We start from the raw sequence: 6,711 nt of genomic DNA, 5'->3' as shown, positions 1-6,711 counted from the left end.
ACATAGAAGCACCTCAAATGATGAAATGTAATATTATGAGGAAAGTCGCCAAAAATAAACCCATTGAAATTCCCCTTTGAACTTCAGAATTAAGAGATCTACACAAATATTGGTTATAGGTTTTAGGGGACATTCTTACTTCCCAAAAATGTGTGAAGTCAAAGATATCAATGGTTATATATCTAAGTTACCGGTAGTCAAATAGAGGAGTATTTCTGTAAGAAAATGGTTGCGATGAAACCATAGTCGACCTTTGCATACCATAACCTATGCAATGACATAACAATTCTTCCTACAAAAGAAAGGTCTGACTCTCCTATCACCTGTTGGATGGGCAATAAATAGGGCAATCATTTTCTAATACCAATGACCCACTGACATTCTGTCACACAAAGGCTGGTAAAACAGACACTGCTATTGAAATATGAATCTGTCAATTTTCAAAATTCAATATTCATGCGGCAGGTGTCTTCCATCAATTATAAGACTATGGAACAATGATTGGGTTGGTCTCTGATATGATATGAAGATAACACTTGGTCTTATGCAATGGTGAAGTATGGATGATATCGATGATACATATTTAAATTGTATTGTTAGCAGCATTCTACAGTTGCCCAAGATAAAAAAAAGTTCATCAATAGTAAGTCCAACCAAATTAGTCATATTTGTTTGCATTTATTAAAAAAAATAAAAAACAACAACATTTAATTGGCTAGCCGCATTGGTGTACTAGCCTTATCTATTATATGACTCAAAGTTAGAGACATCCTTGAGAAATCCATCCACCACCCACAATTGTTGCACGTTTATTTTATCACAATAAAAATAGGGAATGAAAATTTGCCATTTTCTGTTAATTCAAAGAACTTCCAAACAACAGTTTTATACTTCTCTGCTGTACCAACCTCCCTCTGATTGCTAACCACTATACCGCCAACAGATAGGACTTCTCCCCATTCATTTTCAATGGAAATTAAATCAATTAAAAATTAAAACTAAAACAATATCAGTGGATGTATCAATAAGCCGAGTACAAGCACACTACAAAGCATTAGGACGGGCCTGTTTTGACTGCAATGATATCGACATTGTGAAAACTGTAGGAGTTGAAAAGGTGCCAAAAATGACCATAATAATAATAACTAGAATGCGTTTCGTGAACGAACTGCGAGAGTGTGCTTGCTCTGTTGCGGCCATGACCAAGAGAACAAGTGCCTTGGAATTGGGGCAGGTGTCAGCTCTCCAGCTCTCCCTGCTGGATGAGCATGCACAAATGAGTATGCACAAATGAGTATGCATGAGTGAGTATGCATGAGTGAGTAAACATGAGTGAGTATGCACGAGTGAGTATGCATGAGTGAGTATGCATGAGTGAGTATGCATGAGTGAGTAAACATGAGTGAGTATGCACGAGTGAGTAAACATGAGTGAGTATGCATGAGTGAGTATGCATGAGTGAGTAAACATGAGTGAGTACGCATGAGTGAGTACGCATGAGTGAGTAAACATGAGTGAGTAAACATGAGTGAGTATGCATGAGTAAGTATGCATGAGTGAGTATGCACGAGTGAGTATGCATGAGTGAGTATGCACGAGTGAGTAAACATGAGTGAGTATGCATGAGTGAGTAGAGCCCTGGTATGGAAGGTGTCTCTTAATATTCCTAGTTATACAGTTGAATGGAGAGGGACAGAGAGAGAAGAGGAACCGTGCGCAGGTGTCAGTGAGAGTTGTCAGTGAATCACAGGTGCAAGCCAGTTTAATGAGCCTTTTATGATGTCATAATGCCTCAAAGTTCTGCCATGCAAGTCTATGGAGAAAAAAGGTGATGGAAAAAGAGGAATAAAAAAGGAGTGGCAAGGAGTACCGCCACGAAAAGTCATAGCAGCTTGCACCGGATCGGGCCAGACGTTTTGGTGTTTGAACGGCGTCTCTATCTCAATCGGGCGAGGAGTAGTTAGCTGCAAGAAAAACTACTAGAATAAAAAAAATAGTAAAAAACGAAGAACAATAGTGTGCTTCCCTTCGGGCAAGCACACTAATAACACTTAGGAAGACCAATATGTGATTGCTTGCTTGTGCAATCACATACCTAAGGGGAAGCACAGTAGGCTATCATTATGCCTTAGTCAACATTTAACAGTATTCTTTTCAGTTTTGACATGTAATGTATTTTTACAAAATCTCAAGATCAAAAAGACCTCAATCTACATTATGTAGAGAGTCCACAACAGTTTTGATTACATTTCATATTTTAGTAAGGCCTTATCGAACCTCTGAATGCAACATAACTTCCCCATGCAACTAGGGATCCAATAATAGACAGAAAGGGGAGTACTCTCCTAATGGTACCACATCTGGGAAAAAGAAACCTCATGTTGAAAGTGAAGCTATCTATAGACTGGATGCAAACGCTAAGTGCCGTCTTATTGAGTAATAATTTCATGTAGGTTACATACTCTTGCCACAGCTGTTGAAATACGCAGTGAGGGGCACCTGCTTTGTAAGTAGATGCTCCCTAAAATAGACAGCAAGTCCTTTGTATCCTTGCAATGAAAAACTATGAAATGCTAGCTACTGGTACTGTGCTATGTTGCTGCCATACAAACCATCCATTTTGAACACAAACTCTGAAGTAATAAGTTAGCAGGTTGTTCACTTTGTATTTCATTTTCACCAATTTTACATCACTTTCTCTTGTTTAGGCTGTGTATGTCTGTCTTTGATGTCACTGAGAATTACTAACAAACATGAGGTACAATTTTCGTCACTTTCATTATCTTTTGCTAACCTTGACGCACATAAATGTTGCAAAATGCTCTCCTCTCCAGAGACCTGCCTATATATGTTCGAGAAGACGAGATGTATCTATAATTGAAGAGAATGAAAGCTCTCAGGTCCACCGTGTCTGAAAAATCAAATACACACAATTTACAGTGTCTCTGGGTGATGTTAGGAAATGCATTTGCAATGTCATCTGTAAGCATGTATCCCAAGCCCAACAATATTCGACACACTTATTCTGATATTCTATTATTCTAATATCCTAACATCTAACACACTTATTCCCCCAGATTCAGTGTCAACAAACTTAGAATGGACTCTAAATTGTTTGTAGTCTATACCTTAGACTACATCCTATATGAACGGTTATCATTGATTTACTAAAAAAATAAATTGTATATGGAAAGGACTTACTCTCAAAACTTGAATTATCCACTTCTTTTTCCTCTCAAACGTCCATCTATTCTAATGTTCTTCAATTATAGAAGAGCTGTAGGACCCGAAGAAATCCTTAAGTTTACCGCCATTTCGTGCGTTGTTTTGGGTAAGAACCCACAGGCTATGTTTTTACGACTCCAGGAATCTATAAGCCATTGTATCTTTTCATTTAAAATTGCCCCCTACGAAGCGACTTTGGGTATTACTTCACTGCACGGCAACTAATGTGCTTGCGGTCGGCATATCGCCGGATGCGCGCTTTAGTTGCTACTAGTGGCTCAGAGAATAAGGGTTCATCGGAATTTTACGTGCGTGTCCGCGAGGGATCGTGTGTAAGTTGTGTCTCAACCGAAAATTATAGTTTGGTATCACAACACCGGCTAAAGCATTTAACTGCAGAAAAAAAATACTTACACATCATATGATAAACTTAAAGATGAGTCATCGTTTCGACATTCTTCATTTTTGGCAGACTAGTTTATATGGGCACGATTGTATTGTAAGAGAACAGTTTGATTGGTTCCAATAAAACTTTTGTAAAGATGAAAGAGGCAGAATAGGGGACAACTGTTGTTGGTAGGCCTACTTAACGTGAAAAGCATGCCAACGAATGGTTAACCATTAAAGACATATTACATTACAATTCTCTAGATAAACGTTATAAAAACACGTTAAGTCTTTGATTGGCTAAAATGTGAATAGGCTCTAAAATTGTCATTAATAAGATATTCTGATTCCATTTATATGACGTGGCCTCTGTTGGCAGGGTTCATGGCATAAGAGGATGTTTAAGAGTATCCAGGCTCTTCCCCTCTTCCCTTTTGTAAATAATGCCTCCTGGTGTTCAAAGCAGGGAAACACTTCCATTCAGTCTGCTGCCCTAGTGTGGTCTTTCACATGAGACATTCCTTCTTGTCATCTTTGAACTAAACATTACCACCAGGTGGAGACAATTAAAGGCCCAAATTAGTGTATAGGAAAGATAATGGCAACACATGGCATTATGAGTGAACATTGAGGAAGGAGAAACACTATCTTTGGTGTAACTTCATAGTGACTGAATTTGAAGCTACAATATGCAGGACTTCCCGACTGGAAAACCTGGGGAGAAAAATGAGGGCTAAATTCCTGTTTTTGAGCTTCTACCCTTCTGATTAGTGGAAGGATGAGGCTTGTTAAGCACCACCATAGGGGGATGTCTCAGTAATGCTGGCCAGGTTGTTCAATGTAATTTGCCTACAGAAACCTTTAGGGATGTATGTTAACATTGAGCACATTTCTAATAGATATAGTTGGTATGGTATTGAACAACCACCCATGAGGGAAAACAAATCTCAGTTACCATAATTATCCACTCTTTTAAAAGGTAGCTATCCAAACATATTTAAAATGTGTTGTGCTTTAGCCTTCTGCAAACAAGGCAAAAGAGGAAGAAAAAGAAAAATACATCTTGCTATGGGTCTACCATAGCCATTCAATTATAGTTCGAATAACTTACTTAAGTATTATCTATTTGGGCTTCTGAAACTGAATTGCAGATTTAATGATTTTCTTAATCTTCCTATAATAAAGTTGTTGGCCTCACTGTTAGCCAGTTTATTTGCATTGAAATCAAGGGGTCAACAATTTGGTTCCCACAGCTTTCCATTAGCATTGAGGTCACAGAGCAGAACACCTCCAGGTATAAGTATTAAACCTACCATTCTCACGATAATTGTATTTGGACAGGGTATCGAAAGGTAATGGTGAAGGTTTGCACCCACATCCCTAAATGACATTATAAATACCCTACAGGCAGGAAATACCATCTAACAGTGCTCTCTCAGAAGGCTACAGCCAAGTTAAAGCCATGTTACTAACACTGAAGGGGCCAGAATGACCAGTAACTCCATGTGCAAACTGGATGAAGCTCAAAGCAACAGTATGTATAATATACATACAAATATGGTCATGTGAAGGACAGATAAACACACCTGTCATTACTAGCCACCCAGCCTATGCACTATGTAGTTCTCTGGTCCGGGTCAGACTACCATGTGAAAATGTACAGCACGTCAATAACAACTATATCACCATCATCATACCAGTTAGAATGCAAGCAAGCGTTTATCATCACAAACTGGGGTTTGCCAGGTTTTTGAACACCTTTAGGTAGCTCCCTAGTTTGAGACTAAAATAAAATACAACCTTTATTAGCAGACTGTCACTGAGGATTATCTTGGGATCTGGGAAAGGATGCAAACCAGCAAAGTTTAATAAGAAGTCTGGCACTCTGCCAAGGAAAGAAATGCTGATTATGAATTTGACCATGCCTCCCTGACTCGTGATCACCACCAGAGGGCAGTGTGCTTAATGAGTGAGAGAGCTCTCAAGGTCTCAAGTGCTATGCATGGAAGTTGTAAGCTTGTGACAGATGATATCATTATGTGCATTGAGACTCAGGAGAGAGTATGGAGGACTGAAAGTGCCAAAATTCAATAAATAAATACACCATCAATAATTATTTAAATGTGTCATTAATTAATTTAAATTGGAATTAAATAAATAAATGTTTCAATAAATGTGTCATTAATTCAAATTGGAATTAAATACATAAATGTTTCAATAAATGTGTCATTCATTTATTAAATACCAATTCATTTTATGTACAAAAAAAAAAACACATTTAATTATTTCACTATTTAATTAATTATGTCATGGTGCTGTGTTGCAGCGCATCAATAATTTATTTTATCTGTCAAACTCACCCATCAAAGTCAGTGGGCGGGGCTAACGCTGATTTAGTCTGATCCATCGCTTTAGTCTGAAGTGCCTGGAGAGAGACATTTTTCCACCGGTTCCAGCACCAAAACTTAACGTTATGGAATCTTGTGACATGTTACTTTGGTTAAAATTGTGAGTTATTCACGAGTGGTCTTCTTCCAGCGAGAACGCAAATTCATTTCGATAAAACTTAAATTTTGTTTAACTTTTTAATACCATGTAGTACCATACGACCTAAAGTTAAAGTTCTGTTTACTTGATCACTTTAGACTAGAGTTTTTGAGATGCTCCATGGACCAGCTCAGCAGTAGTTCTGAAATAAACCGTTCAGCATATTCGCACCTATTTGCCTTGAGAAGTTTCTTGAGAACTCTTAGAATTTTCCACGACATATAAAAGTTCTGTTTACTTGGCCATGGCTTTCTATATTTTCTCACGTAGATCAGACGAGTGGCAATGCAGTTCATGACGGGAGTTGACTAGCTACTTAACAACTGTAGCAGTAACCTACAGCAGCTAGTGCTAGTTACTACACGAACGTGCTTAGTCAAGAGCTTCTTTTTTTTCAAGTGGCAAGTCTTCTACAGTACACACAATACAAAACCAGCACTACATCACGGTCTCAGTTAATGATGCAACTACGGGTTTTCTACGAGCAGGCAATGCAGCTCATGATGGGAGTTGACTAGCATAGTACCTCACGACAGCTAGCAGCTAGCTGCT

This window comes from Sprattus sprattus, assembly GCF_963457725.1.
Source record: "Sprattus sprattus genome assembly, chromosome: 10".
Classification (NCBI taxonomy): Eukaryota; Metazoa; Chordata; class Actinopteri; order Clupeiformes; family Clupeidae; genus Sprattus; species Sprattus sprattus.
Note: the sequence above shows the minus strand (reverse complement) of the source record.